Below are 14,887 nucleotides of genomic sequence, written 5' to 3'. Positions count from 1 at the left end.
CTTTTATGCCAAACATATCATTTTGCATTGTGGCCAAAAAGTTCGATTTTGGTTTCATCTGACCAGAGCACCTTCTTCTACATGTTTGGTGTCTCCCAGGTGGCTTGTGGCAAACTTTAAACGAGCCTTTTTTGGATATCTTTGAGAAATCGCTTTCTTCTTGCCACTCTTCCATAAAGGCCAGATTTGTGCAGTGCGCGACTGATTGTTGTCCTATGGACAGACTCTCCCACCTCAGCTGTAGTTATCTGCAGTTCGTCCAGAGTGATCATGGGCCTCTTGGCTGCATCTCTGATCAGTCTTCTCCTTGTTTGAGATGAAAGTTTGGAGGTTGCACAGTCCTCCTTGAGATGTTTAAAGCTTGGGAAATCTTTTTGTATCCAAATCCGGCTTTAAACTTCTCCACAACAGTATCTCGGACCTGCCTGGTGTGTTCCTTTGTCTTCATGGTTCTCTCTGCGCTTTAAACAGAACCCTGAGACTATCAAAGAGCAGGTGCATTTATACGGAGACTTGATTACCGTAATTTTCGGACTAAAAGTCGCACCGGAGTATAAGTCGCACCAGCCATAAAATGGCCAAAAAAGCAAATTGAAGTCGGGCGCCGGCGCTCGGCCGGCCGGGTAGCTGTCCGAGGACGGTGGATGGGGCTCGGTCATGGCTTTTACAGACGCCCGGTCCTATTCTATGGAGCTCTCTTCCAATTCCGTGGCTGGAAGTCCACGCCGCCACACGCCTGTAAGTTTGTTTCGTTAAATAAAGAGCCGTTTACCAAACCCACGTCTTTCCTTGAACTTTGTTAACGCTACAATATAGTTATATAGTAGATCTGTGGAGGCTGACGTCAGGGCGCACGTGCGGCGATGTTGATAAAGGACAAGGAATTTGATCGATGGATTTAATGATTTAGAGTGCACAGATGGCTTGATAACATTATTGCTTATATAATAGTTATTTGATATATAATTTATATATCGTTATATGGGCCTGTGGAATATTTTGAAGTGTAAGAGCCGTCAGCGGCGCGCACGCATTGTTGGCAAAGGACGATTGACGGATTTAATGAATTGGAGTGACGCAGATGGTTTTATTAACGTGTTATTTATGTACCGTATTTTCCGCCCTATAAGGCGCACCGGGGTATAAGGCGCACCTTCAATGAACGGACCATTTTAAAACTTTGTCCATATATAAGGCGCACCGGCCTATAAGGCGCATAAAATAGAAGCTTTACTGCAACAAACTGAGGTTGACTAGGGTTGCGGTCTGCACCCACTAGCCAATAACCAACGAGCCCTCTGTAAACAATCGCGTTTCTCAAACAATCTCCTATAAAATGATTGGAACTGACTAAAGTTCAATCTAACGCATTGGTACTACTTACCTATGTTTCCCTTCCATATCGATCTGTAGATTTACTCGAACCATTAACAGCGCGGCCTATTTTGACATGAAATAGCCTCGCGCGTATAGCAGCTATCGTTATAGCATTAGCCATCCGCGATTTCCTATGAGCCTCAGCAAAGTGTAAACAATCGCGTCTCTCAAACGAGCTCCTATAAAATGATCAGAACTGACTAAAGTTCGATCTAACGCATTGGTACTACTTACCTATGTTTCCCTTCCATATCGATCCGTAGAATTACTCGAAACATTAACAGAGCAGCCTATTTTGACATGAAATAGCCTCGCGCGTATAGCAGCTATCGTTATAGCATTAGCCATCCGCAATTTCCTAAGAGCCTCAGCTCGCAATCTCCCATGAGCCTCAGCAAAGTGTAAACAATCGCGTCTCTCAAACGAGTGCCTATAAAATGATCAGAACTGACCAAAGTTCGATCTAACGCATTGGTACTACTTACCTATGATTCCCTTCCATATCAATCCGTAGAATTACTCGAAACATGAACAGAGCAGCCTATTTTGACATGAAATAGCCTCGCGCGTATAGCAGCTATCGTTATAGCATTAGCCATCCGCAAAAACCAATGACCCTCAGCTTGCAATCTCCCATGAGCCTCAGCAAAGTGTAAACAAACAATCGCGTCTCTCAAACGAGCTCCTATAAAATGATCAGAACTGACCAAAGTTCGATCTAACGCATTGGTACTACTTACCTACGATTCCCTTCCATATCAATCCGTAGAATTACTCGAAACATGAACAGAGCAGCCTATTTTGACATGAAATAGCCTCGCGCGTATAGCAGCTATCGTTATAGCATTAGCCATCCGCAAAAACCAATGACCCTCAGCTGGCAATCTCCCATGAGCCTCAGCAAAGTGTAAACAAACAATCGCGTCTCTCAAACGAGCTCCTATAAAATGATCAGAACTGACTAAAGTTCGATCTAACGCATTGGTACAACTTATCTATGTTTCCCTTCCATATCGATCCGTAGATTTACTTGAAACATGAACAGAGCGGCCTATTTTGACATGAAATAGCCTCGCGCGTATAGCAGCTATCGTTATAGCAGCTATCGTTATAGCATTAGCCATCCGCGATTTCCTATGAGCCTCAGCAAAGTGTAAACAATCGCGTCTCTCAAACGAGCTCCTATAAAATGATCAGAACTGACTAAAGTTCGATCTAACGCATTGGTACAACTTACCTATGTTTCCCTTCCATATCGATCCGTAGATTTACTCGAAACATGAACAGAGCGGCCTATTTTGACATGAAATAGCCTCGCGCGTATAGCAGCTATCGTTATAGCATTAGCCATCCGCAATTTCCTATGAGCCTCAGCTCGCAATCTCCAATGAGCGTCAGCAAAGTGTAAACAATCGCGTCTCTCAAACGAGCTCCTATAAAATGATCAGAACTGACTAAAGTTCGATCTAACGCATTGGTACTACTTACCTATGTTTCCCTTCCATATCGATCCGTAGATTTACTCGAAACATTAACAGAGCAGCCTATTTTTACATGAAATAGCCTCGCGCGTATAGCAGCTATCGTTATAGCATTAGCCATCCGCAAAAAAACATGAGCCTCAGCTCGCAATCTCCCATGAGCCTCAGCAAAGTGTAAACAATCGCGTCTCTCAAACGATCTCCTATAAAATGATCAGAACTGACTAAAGTTCGATCTAACGCATTGGTACTACTTACCTATGTTTCCCTTCCATATCGATCCGTAGATTTACTCGAAACATTAACGGAGCAGCCTATTTTGAAATGAAATAGCCTCGCGGGTACAACAGCTATTCGGTGACGCCCCCTGACTACAGTTACCGTAATGCTGGGAAGCGATGCGACCTTGTAATTTACTAGTCGTACTAAAACGTACTAAAACATTTTGGCAGAGCACTGTGTACAACCAGTATGGATCAACAAATTCATCACTTGATCCATATATAAGGCGCACCGGGCTATAAGGCGCACTGTTGACTTTTGATAAAAATTTAGGTTTTTAGGTGCGCCTTATAGGGCTGAAAATACGGTAATAGTTTTTTGAATAACTCTGAATTTTACGTCAGGGCTCTTAGTTTGTGTTTATGTCACATGTCATTTAGCCTGTTGTTGCTCACGTGTTGTTGCGACGCTGCGTTAGCAGCGCGGCGGTTGTTTACATAAAGGACAAAGATTGACTTGACGAGCTGCTGCTGACTCGACGTTGCGCTGTTGTCGTCACTTGAAATTCAAATTACAGTAATCCCTTGCTACATTGCGGTTCGTTTATCACGGTTTCACTTTTTTTTGGGGGGGGGAAATTTTTGAAAAAAAAACATATATAAGTCGCCCCCTCACCCAAACTATGGAAAAAAACGCGACTTATAGTCCGAAAATTACGGTACACACAGGACCATTCTATTTATCATCATCAGTCATTGGATCATTCAAAAATCCTCACTGAACTTCTGGAGTGAGTTTGCTGCACTGAAAGTAAAGGGGCCGAATAATATTGCAGGCCCCACTTTTCAGTTTTCTATTTGTTAAAAAAGTTTAAATTATCCAATAAATTTCGTTCCACTTCACAATTGTGTCCCACCTGTTGTTGATTCTTAACAAAAAATGTAACTTTTATATCTTTATGTTTGAAGTCTGAAATGTGGCGAAATGTTGAAAGGTTCAAGGCGGCCGAATACTTTCGCAAGGCACTGTATACTGTATTTTTCGTACTATAAGTCGCGTTCTTTACGGTAAAATGGCGGCGCGTGCATACGCAGCGACCTCTCTCTGTCCCGCCCAAACGGTGTTTTGTCCGTCTAATGAGTGTTTGTCCGGCAGTCTTTTTTGTTTGTCTCATTGTACTGAGTCGTGCTACAAGTACGACAGGCGGGTTCTGCTTGACATCGGCCAAAGCGAGTTTTGTCGAGTTCTGGACTTTGATGCGGGAACATTAAAGGAGCTCGGACTGCTACGTCCTGAAGCGTCGCCGGGCTCGTCTGCTATTCCTCCCCCGGTTGGGAAGCGTCGAAAGCGGTGTGCGAGGAGGCTGAAGAGGGTTAAACGCGGGGGCGTCCGGGCCAGGCTGGCGGCCAACCCTGCTCGCCCGGCCGTGCCTTCCATTCTTCTGGTGAATGTTCGATCGCTGGACAACAAAATGGATTACATTCGCTTGCTGCGATCTACAAACCGGACAGTGTGGGACTGCTGTGTGCTCGTGTTCACTGAGACTTGGTTGACTGTCAACAATCCAGACTCTGCCGTACATCTGGAGCGGCTAGCGTGCTATCGGGCGGACCGGGCCATTGTACAAGGGGGGAAATCTCGTGGAGGTGGAATATGCGTCTACATCCGTGACGAATGGTGCCGGGACTCTGTAGTGGTATGCAAGCACTGCTCGCCACTGGCGAGTTCGTGATCATTAAGTGCCGTCCTTTTTACCTGCCAAGGGAATTTACCGCGATTCTGCTAGTCGCGGTTTACATCCCGCCTTCCAACATCGAAGGCGAAAGGATCGCGGCTCTTAGTGAACTGTACCAGGCTGTCAGTGAACAACAGACAGCGCACCCTCACGGTTTCACCATCTTCGCTGGGGATTTTAATCATGCTAACCTGAAGTCTGTTTTTCCGAGGCTTCACCAGCATGTTAATTTTCCTACGCGTGGCGACAGCTTCCTGGACCTGGTCTACCAGCTCAGTGCCCTAGTGGTTAGAGTGTCCGCCCTGAGACTGGAAGGTTGTGGGTTCAAACCCCGGCCGGGTCATACCAAAGACTTTAAAAATGGGACCCATTGCCTCCCTGCTTGGCACTCAGCATAAAGGGTTGGAATTGGGAGTTAGAAGGAGTGGAGCTCTTTACAAGCCCTAGGCTTCGTCTCCCTCCTTGCACAGTTATTGATATAATAATATGTGCTAAACAATAAACTAACTAACTAACTAACTACTCTTCGCATAAAGGAGCTTTCAAAGCCGCCCCCCTCCCCCATCTTGGACTTTCTGACCATATCACTGTTATGCTTTTGCCCGCATACAGACAAATGGTGAGAGCGTCCAGGCCAGTTCGCAAGCAGGTACGGGTGTGGCCTGAGGGTGCCTCTGATGCGCTTCGTGACTGCTTTGGCTCTACTGACTGGGACATGTTTAGGAGGGCTGCCACTTGCGACGATCGGACAGACATTGAGGAGTATACTGACTCTGTTTCCTCCTACATCAGGAAGTGCATTGATGATGTGACTCTCTCTAAATCCATCGTCACTCGGGCTAACCGGAAGCCATGGCTGACAGGTGCTGTCTTCAGGCTGCTGAGGGCCAGGGACAAAGCCTTTAGAGCGGGGGATGAGGCTGGCTTGAGGACTGCGAGGGCCGACCCGTCCCGGGGCATCAAAGATGAAAAGAGGGCGTTCTCGTGCAAAATTACCACCCACTTCAAGGACAGCAGGGACACACGGAGCCTTTGGCAGGGCATTCAGACCATCACGGATTACAAGCCGCAGAGCTGTGAAGGCGACGTCCGTCTGCTCAATGATCTTAACCGCTTCTTTGCTCGCTTCGACGCTCAGAACAGCACTTGCCCGCTGAAGGCCACTCCCCCTTCACACGAGCTGCCCCTGTGCCTCTCCGCCGACAGCGTGAGGAGGGCGCTTGCCGCTATCAACATCCGTAAGGCGGCGGGCCCTGACAACATCCCGGGTCGAGCGCTGAAGGACTGCGCTGGTGAGCTGACGGATGTCTTCACAGACATCTTTAACACTTCCCTGCAGCAGGCCATCGTCCCGTCGTGTTTCAAAGCTGCCACCATCGTACCTGTGCCGAAGAAACCCGCTCCGTCCTGCTTCAATGACTACCGCCCCGTGGCACTTACGCCCATCATCATGAAGTGCTTTGAGCGGCTTGTCATGGAGCACATCCGATCCGTTCTCCCCACCACCATTGACCCTTTCCAGTTTGCGTACCGACCCAAACGGTCCTCTGAGGATGCCATCTGCTCTGCCCTTTACTCGTCCCTCACCCACCTGGAGAGAAGGGACTCGTATGTGAGATTGCTGTTTGTGGACTTCAGTTCTGCCTTCAACACCATTGTGCCACAACGCCTCATCAGCAAACTTGACAAGCTGGGCCTCAGTACCTACCTTTGCAACTGGCTACTGGACTTCCTCTGTCAGAGGCCACAGGTAGTACGTGTTGGCGACAAAATCTCCGCCAGCATCACGCTGAGCACGGGGCCCCCCAAGGCTGCGTGCTCAGTCCGCTGCTCTTCACCCTCCTGACGCATGACTGCACTGCAACCTACAGCGACAACCGTATAGTGAAGTTTGCTGACGACACGACTCTGGTGGGTCTCATCACCAAGGGAGACGAGACTCAATACAGGCTGGAGGTTGACCTTCTGACCACGTGGTGCAGGGACAACAACCTCCTGCTGAACGTTGACAAGACCAAGGAGATTGTTGTGGACTTCCGGAAGGGTCACACCCAACACCTGCCGCTGACCATCGACGGTGCTGTGGTGGAGAGAGTGAGCAGCCCCAAGTTCCTGGGGGTGCACATCAGTGAGGATCTCTCCTGGCCCACCAACACCGCATCACTGGCAAAGAAAGCCCAGCGCCAGCGCCGCCTGTACTTCCTGCGGAAACTCAGGCGAGCGAGCGCTCCTCCGGCCGTCATGACTACATTTTACCGCGGCACCATTGAGAGCGTCCTCTCCAGCTGTATTGTTGTTTGGGGTGGCGGCTGCTTTGACTACAACTTGAAGGCCCTGCAGCGCATAGTGAACACGGCTGGTAAGATTATTGGTGCTTCGCTCCCCTCCTTGAAGGACATTTACACCTCCCATCTCACCCGCAAGGCGACCACGATTGTGAGTGATGTGAGTCACCCCGCTCACTCTTTGTTCGAGCTTCTGCCCTCTGGGAAGAGGTACAGAAGCCTGCGCTCCCGCACCACCAGACTCTCAAACAGCTTCATACTCCAGGCTGTTAGGATCCTGAACTCGCTTCCCCGTTCTGCGTAGCGTCCTGTACTTTTACTGCCTGTATGCACACTGGCTCTTATTTGTTGTGTTATCTGTTTATTTATTATTACTCTTATTATTTATTGTTTGTGCCTTCTTGTTTTTTATATTGCGTCGTTTACTTTTATGTCTATCGTGTAATATGTCTTGTCACCGTGGGATAGAGAAAACGTAATTTTGATCTCTTTGTGTGTCTTGGCATGTGAAGACGTTGACAATAAAGCAGACTTTGACTTTTTTCATAGTTTGGGTGGGGGGGGGCGACTTATACTGAGGAGCGACTTATATCTGATTTTTTTCACCAAATTTCAGAATAGAAAAAAAAAAAAGTGAAACAGCAACAAACGAACCGCGATGTAGCAAGGGATTACGGTAATTTAAATTTCAAGTGACGTCAGTGACGTCAGTGACGTCAGTGACGTCAGTGACGTCAGTGGCGCGGTGCGGCGGTTGTTTACATAAAAGGACAAAGCTTCGATCACGGGATGATGAAGGGTCCCACGTACTACCGGCATCATGAACGGCTTTGTTTGTAAGTGACACGAAGAGTTTGAAGGATTTATTGATTTGGTGTGACACAGAAGGTTTGAAAAACTATTATGGCTTTTACGCACGCCCGGTCAGGAATTTGATCGATGGATTTAATGATTTGGAGTGACACAGATCGTTTGATAATATTATTGCTCACATAATAGTTATTTGATATATACCGTATTTTCCGCCCTATAAGGCGCACCTAAAAACCTAAATTTTTATCAAAAGTCGACAGTGCGCCTTATAGTCCGGTGCGCCTTATATATGGATCAAGTGATGAATTTGTTGATCCATACTGGTTGTACACAGTGCTCTGCCAAAATGTTTTAGTACGTTTTAGTACGACTAGTAAATTACAAGGTCGCATCGCTTCCCAACATTACGGTAACTGTAGTCAGGGGGCGTCACCGAATAGCTGTTGTACTCGCGAGGCTATTTCATTTCTAAATAGGCTGCTCCGTTAATGTTTCGAGTAAATCTACGGATCGATATGGAAGGGAAACATAGGTATTGTAGTACCAATGCGTTATATCGAACTTTAGTCAGTTCTGATCATTTTATAGGAGATCGTTTGAGAAACGCGATTGTTTACACTTTGCTGAGGCTCATGGGAGATTGCGAGCTGAGGCTCATAGGAAATTGCGGATGGCTAATGCTATAACGATAGCTGCTATACGCGCGAGGCTATTTCATGTCAAAATAGGCTGCTCTGTTAATGTTTCGAGTAAATCTACGGATCGATATGGAAGGGAAACATAGGTAAGTAGTACCAATGCGTTAGATCGAACTTTAGTCAGTTCTGATCATTTTATAGGAGATCGTTTGAGAAACGCGATTGTTTACACTTTGCTGAGGCTCATGGGAGATTGCGAGCTGAGGCTCATAGGAAATTGCGGATGGCTAATGCTATAACGATAGCTGCTATACGCGCGAGGCTATTTCATGTCAAAATAGGCTGCTCTGTTCATGTATCGAGTAAATCTACGGATCGATATGGAAGGGAAACATAGGTAAGTAGTACCAATGCGTTAGATCGAACTTTAGTCAGTTCTGATCATTTTATAAGAGATCGTTTGAGAAACGCGATTGTTTACACTTTGCTGAGGCTCATGGGAGATTGCAAGCTGAGGCTCATAGGAAATTTCGGATGGCTAATGCTATAACGATAGCTGCTATACGCGCGAGGCTATTTCATGTCAAAATAGGCTGCTCCGTTCATGTTTCGAGTAAATCTACGAATCGATATGGAAGGGAAACATAGGTCAGTAGTACCAATGCGTTAGATCAAACTTTAGTCAGATCTGATCATTTTATAGGAGATCGTTTGAGGAAACGCGATTGTTCACACTTTGCTGAGGCTCATGGGAGATTGCGAGCTGAGGCTCATAGGAAATTGCGGATGGCTAATGCTATAACGATAGCTGCTATACGCACGAGGCTATTTCATGTCAAACTAGGCTGCTCTGTTAATGTTTCGAATAACTCGACGGATCGATATGGAAGGGAAACATAGGTAAGTAGTACCAATGCGTTAGATCAAACTTTAGTCAGTTCTGATCATTTTATAGGAGATCGTTTGAGAAACGCGATTGTTTACACTTTGCTGAGGCTCATGGGAGATTGCGAGCTGAGGCTCATTGGAAATTGCAGATGGCTTATGCTATAACGATAGCTGCTATACGCGCGAGGCTATTTCATGTCAAAATAGGCTGCTCTGTTCATGTTTCGAGTAAATCTACGGATCGATATGGAAGGGAAACATAGGTAAGTAGTACCAATGTGTTAGATAGAACTTTAGTCAGTTCTGATCATTTTATAGGAGGTCGTTTGAGAAACGCGATTGTTTACAGAGGGCTCGTTGGTTATTGGCTAGTGGGTGCATACCGCAACCCTAGTCAACCTCAGTTTGTTGCAGTAAAGCTTCTATTTTATGCGCCTTATAGTCCGGTGCGCCTTATATATGGACAAAGTTTTAAAATGGGCCGTTCATTGAAGGTGCGCCTTATACCCCGGTGCGCCTAATAGGGCGCAAAATACGGTAATTTATACATCGTTATATGGGCCTGTGGAATATTTTGAAGTGCAAGCGCCATCATCAGCAGCGCACACCCGGTCGGCATTGTTGACATAAAGGACGATCGATGGATTTAATGAATTGGAGTGACACAGATTGTTTTATAAACGTGTTATTTATGTAATAGTTATTTGAATAACGTTACGTCAGACCCGTTCTCAGCTCTTCGTTTGTGTTTATGTCACGTTGGCATACCTATCGTTTAGCCTGTTGTTGCTCGTTCATGTCTGTTCTTGGTGTTGGATTTTGTCGAATAAATTTCCCCCAAAATGCGACTTATACTCTGGAGCAACTTATATGTTTTTTTTCACGTTATTGTGCATTTTATGGCTAATGCGACGTACATTCCGGAGTGACTGTTAGTCCGAAAAATACGGTATCTATCTATCTATCTATCTATCTATCTATCTATCTATCTATCTATCTATCTATCTATCTATCTATCTATCTATCTATCTATCTATCTATCTATCTATCTATCTATCTATCTATCTATCTATCTATCTATCTATCTATCTATCTATGACTGTCTCAGAAAATTGATATTCTTTATTTTCTGTAATGCAATTAAAAAATGCTATATATTCTGGATTCATTACTAATCAACTGAAATATTGCAAGCCTTTTATTATTTTAATATTGCTGATTATGGAATACAGCTTAAGAAAACTATATATGTATACACTGCTCAAAAGAGTTAAAGGAACACTTTGAAAACACTTCAGATTTCAATGGTGATTTTTTTTTTGGTTATATCTATACTGATACTGACAGTTGTCTCAGGAACAAAAGGATACCACATCTTTTGATGGAAATAAAAGTTTTCAGCCTACAGAGGGCTCAGTATATAGACACCCCAAAAATCAAAGTGAAAAAATGTGGCGGGCTCGTCCATTTTGCCTAAATTCAATTTCTGCAACTCAAAATTATTTTTAATATCTTGTGTGGCCCCCACATGCTTGTATGCATGCTTGACGTCGCGGCACGCTCCTAATGAGACGACGGAGAGTGTCTTGTGGGATGTCCTCCCAGGTCTGTCTAAGGCAGTGCTTCTCAAATAGTGGGGCGCGCCCCCCAAGGGGTGCTATACCTGGGGGGGCGCGTGTGACCCTGGGGAACAGGCTTTTTTTTTGGCAGTACTAGAGTGTAATTGCGCATCTACTACAGCAGACGGCAGTGGCGCTCTCATTGTTACTTCTGTCACGTTTGCAACAGTGCAACATTTTACGACTTACAAGACAAGTTAGGATAGTCACGGTGGGGAGTGGGGGGCGCGAATAGTTTTCTTCTTGCTAGGGGGGGGGCGTAACAGAAAATAATTGAGAAGCACTGGTCTAAGGGCATCAGTGAGCTCCTGTAAAGTCTGAGGAACAACCTGGCGGCATCTGATGGACCAAAACATTATGTCCCAGAGGTGTTCAATCGGGTTTAGATCAGGTGATCGTGAGGGTCATTTAATTGTGTCAATTCCTTAATCCTCCAGATACTGTCTGCATACTCTTGCCACATGAGGCCGGGCATTGTCGTGGATCAGGAGGAACCCAGGACCTACTGCACCAGCGTAGGGTCTGACCATGGGTGCAAGGACTTCATCCCGATACGTAATGGCAGTCAGACTGCCGTTCTCTAGCCTGTAGAGGTCTGTTCGTCCCTCCATGGAAATGCCTCCCCAGGCCATCACTGACCCACCACCGAACCGGTCATGCTGAATGATGTTGCAGGCAGCATAGCGCTCACCTTGGCTTCTCCAGACCCTTTCACGTCTATCACAGGTGCTTAAGGTAAACGTGCTCTCATCTGTGAAAAGCACAGGGCGCCAGTGGCGGACTTGCCAATTCTGGTGTTCTATGGCAAATGCCCATCGAGCTCCACGGTGCTGAGCAGTGAGCACAGGGCACACTACAGGACGTCGTGCCCGGAGCCCACCCTCGTGAAGTCTGTTTCTGACTGTTTGGGCAGAGACATTCACACCAGTAGCCTGCTGGAGGTCATTCTGTTGGGCTCGGGCAGTGCTCAACCTGTTCCTCCTTGCACAAAACAATTTCTTTGAGCAGTATATATTGTCAAGTGGCATGGTGGTACAAGATGGTGTAAAATTGGGTATCAAATTTGGCCCAGGCATATTGGCTATCCCAAAACATGTAGTAGTTCCAAAAGTTCACCAGGAGATGGTGTTAAAGCTTGACATAGGGGTGACCTGATGGAAACTAACAAATCTAATAAATTAAATTGTTAGCAATTGGGAGGACACGACTTATTCAAACAACGCACAATTTTGGAATATGAGTTTGCGATGCCATAATTTAAAGATGTAACAACTTGAGGAATATCAATATAAATGTTAAAGTTAGAAGAACCCATTATTATGGCTAAGTATGATTATGTGTGAAGATCTATCTGATTTTAATGTTGGAATGTTTTATCCAACCTGTATTTAACAGTGTTGTTTCATCGATACATGAATGTATTAAGTTGTGGGGAGACAAAAGAGGTTGTTTGTTACACTATTGGAATCGACAGATATTCACCTAGATATTTTTATGACCTGGTGCAGGGATTCTGACCTTTCACCGAGATATACCTATGAACTGGTGCTGTGATTCTGACCTTTCACCTACATATTCCAATGAGGTAATGCCAGAAGCCTATAAATATGTTGTCCTGACACAGAGCGAGGCGGTTCTTCCTGGTCAGGGCGATGGCCGTGACGCTGCCCGGAGTAAAGAACACCGTTTAGACGAAGATGGATTTTTCATTCTTTTTGAGATTGGACCAAAATCTACTAAAATGAATTTCCAGAGTCTTCGAATTGGACTTTGTCAAATTTTAAGCTTCGAATTGGACTTTGTCAAATTTTAAGCTTTGAGGAAGGAGGAGGAGACAGCCGCTTCGGGCAGAAAGGGGAAGATGACAATGTTACGGCATTGGCTAATCTCCTCATGGCCAGACATTTTCTCTTTTTTAAACAGAATTCGGATTCTGGAACAAAGGAGAGCCGATCACTCGACTTGTTCAACCAAATAGTATTTTAGACCTTTTGTCTCCTCCTTTCTTCTGAGATGGGTCAGTGTTGTTTTTTACAACTTGTAATTCTTTTTCTTGCTTATTCATTAAATTTCTTCTTAATCCTTGATTTGATTATCGATTATTTCGTATTAACTATGTTGAGCATGGTTTTATATGCAGTAATTAGAACTTCAAAATTTCTTTATTTCCCTATCATAGTCATTCTTTAAATCCGTTCAATTCTTTTAAAAGTAAAGACAGCTTTAATCCTTAACATCAGGAATTGACAGATCTGGTTCGAAGTAGTTATCTTGAGCTCAGATAGGGCGAGTGCGCTCTAGTAAATCAACGAATCCCTTCGGTCTGACAAAAGACAGATAAATTTATCTGAGCGATAACAAATGCTTCAAATCAAAAATGGGGTAGGAGCCGCTGGTAAAAAGGGCGCGGTCATCTTGATTCCGGGCCTCAAGTGGTTACTCTGCAAAAGTTTCAGAGTGACTTTAAAGTGATTGGCGTCCTAAAAAGAATAAATTAATTCTGTCCGAATTGATATCTTAGAGGCGGTTAGACTCTCGTCTCCCTATGAGGGCTGCGTTACAGCAGCGAGGTGGAAGGGGAGTTTAAATGGAGGGTCTGGTCGATAAGTGCGGATTTGACAATATATATATATTAGGGGTGTAACGATACATCGATACACATCGATTAATCGATATAATGCTCTACGATTTATTGGCATCGATGCTAAAGGTAAACATCGATTTATATCGCCGTGTTTGACCTCGGACATTAGACGCGACTTTATTTTGAAATCCAGTTCATTGTTGCTTGCTTCCTCTCTCCGGGAGCAGTGCGCCCGGCGTTGTTGTGTTGTGAGCAGAGCACGCACGTGAAGGGGGAGGCGACAACTAGTACGCGGCTCCTGGGCTAGTGCTATGGCTAGTGTCCAAAAAGACGAGGAAATTTGCTCCCCTTTAGGCTTCAAGTCATTCGTTTGGAAGCACTTTGGATTCCAAAGAAAAGATGGCTCAACGGGCAAGACACGTGCAGTTTGTAAATCCTGCCATGCGGTGATCAAATATTCAGGAACCACAAATCTCGCCGCACATTTAAAGAAAAACCACAACATCAAAGTTCAGTGTTAAAGTAAGCAATTTGTATACTACAATACTCTTGTAATTTCCTAAATAAAGAGTTTGCAGTACCTTGTTGATTTTGCGTATGAATTGTTATAAATCAGGATATTGTTCCATATTTTTTATTAAAAAAAAAAAAAAAATCGATCGTAGAGCACTATATCGCGATATATCGTGAATGAATCGCAGCAGGCTTTAAGATATCGGCAAATATCGTATCGTAGTTCTTTATATCGATATTATATCGTATCGTGACAAAACTCGCGATTTACACCCCTAATATATATATATATATATATATATATATATATATATATATACCGTTTTTTCCGTGTATAATGCGACCCCATGTATAATACGCACCCTAAAAATGGCATGTTGATGCTGGAAAAAAGCCTGTACCCATGTATAATACGCACCCAATTTTACTTTATTTATTTATTTTATTTTATTTTTTTTTTAAGTCCCAATGATCGTCACACATGCAGGGAGGCAATGGGTCCCGTTTTTATAGTCTTTGGTATGGTCTTAACTAGGCTGGATGTAATTTTTTTTGTTGGCGTTGATTTCTCCGACTGCCCGTAAAGGCACCACCGCGATCAGTGCGGACATGTGAAAAAGGCGTGCGGACATGTGAAAAAGGCGGCTCTGTATGGGAGAGACGTTGAAGAGGAATAAAAACACCCTTGGAAACCAAAACTTGCCCCTCGTCGTGACTCGGAGCCGCAACAAA

The 14,887-nt window shown here is 44.8% G+C and overlaps 1 protein-coding gene across 9 annotated transcripts in view; it reads right to left on the bottom strand.

Moving 5' to 3' along the window:
• mapkap1 (MAPK associated protein 1) overlaps positions 1–14,887 on the bottom strand; it is a 114,671-nt gene that overhangs the window by 19,682 nt on the left and 80,102 nt on the right. The window lies entirely within an intron of this gene.

Source organism: Syngnathus typhle, linkage group LG12 (genome assembly GCF_033458585.1).
Source record: "Syngnathus typhle isolate RoL2023-S1 ecotype Sweden linkage group LG12, RoL_Styp_1.0, whole genome shotgun sequence".
NCBI classification, from domain to species: domain Eukaryota; kingdom Metazoa; phylum Chordata; class Actinopteri; order Syngnathiformes; family Syngnathidae; genus Syngnathus; species Syngnathus typhle.
This window is presented reverse-complemented; position numbering and strand designations above follow the sequence as displayed.